The sequence below is a fragment of the Chinchilla lanigera genome, unplaced genomic scaffold (genome assembly GCF_000276665.1).
Source record: "Chinchilla lanigera isolate Chin_1 unplaced genomic scaffold, ChiLan1.0 scaffold00057, whole genome shotgun sequence".
NCBI lineage: Eukaryota > Metazoa > Chordata > Mammalia > Rodentia > Chinchillidae > Chinchilla > Chinchilla lanigera.
In genome coordinates, this window is record NW_004955458.1 from 1,993,950 (window position 1) to 1,995,280 (window position 1,331).

The following is a 1,331-nucleotide window of genomic DNA, read 5'->3' on the forward strand; positions in this document are numbered from 1 at the left end:
CTCTCCTCCTCTTCTCCCACCTCAGAGCCACCCACTAAGTCAACAAGGGCTGGTTGGAGCTGGCTGGTGTCTGTCTTCCCTGCAGGTAGGCCCTGGGCAGCAGTTCTGGAGCCTGCACTGTCCTGACCAGGATCCTTTGGCTGCCTCTCCCATCCCTATCCCACCTATAACCTGGGCTTCCATTTCTGATGACATTCACGGCCCTGTTTTCCCTGTGAGGTGTTTCTGGGTAATGCTCTGGCAAAAGCGCTGTAGTCAGACATTTCTCCATGTGACAGCAGGATGCTGGACTAGGAGGTTGCTATAAGCTTCATCAGGACCAACTGGGAGTGGCTGGAGCTTTACCATAGTGAAGCCCATCTCAGGAGGCTGCTGTGAAAGCATTTGGGAACTCCTCCTTAAGGTCAAGAGATGCTGTGGTCTCCACATTATAATCAGTGTTTCTTGGCCACTGTGGGCTCTAAGATAAGGCAGTCTCAGCTAGTCATCCTCTACTATGGAGAATTCTGGTAAGGTAGGAAGAGCATGAGGTCACTTCCCAGCTCGCTGTTCAAATAGGGGGAAATGGTCAGTGGTGTGGATCGTCCCCATTAGTGGAAACTCCAAAGGCATTTCTCTCTGCCTGGGAATCCCTTTGGATATACTTGTGTTGCTTTAGGATAGCAGAAACTGTTCTAGAAATATGGGTTTATGACCTGGTTTTGTGTTTTTTAGGGGCATAATCTTGGGAGAAGGAATTCTGCCCCACATCTATTGTTTTCATCTGACCATGAGAACTTATAGTTCTTTTTTATGAGTTTAATGTGCAGCATGTATATGTCAGGATTGTTCATCTCTCTCCTCTATCTGTTCATGGCATCCTTGGATAACATGAAATCTTTGCTTCCGGTGCTGGCAAAACTTATTTTTTCCCTGAGACATCTTTCCATGCAGTGGTCCTTAGAGTGGGCTCCTCCCTTTCTCCTGGGCTGTGGTTGAAATGTACGGGGAATTATTTTTCATGGAGCTTTCCTGATGCCAGGCACTGTGCAGGGTCCAGACAGACAAACATGAGTAGGTTGTGGTCTTGCCTGGAGGGGCACACAGGGGGCCCTGCACAGTGGGCCAGAGCCCCAGACAGAAGAGGAGATAACTGAGATGCAGTGGTGCTTGCAGGAGACTGACATCATGGCAGAAACACGTATTTTTGGTTCAAGAGGTTGGGCACTTACTGCATTTGATGGCTGAGTAGTTTGGGGCAGGTCCTGAAATGTCCCTGAATCCATGTTCGCAGGGTGTAGAGTAACCCAGGGTACCTGGGAGAGTCAAATTGGAAAAGGTTTCTGATGTTT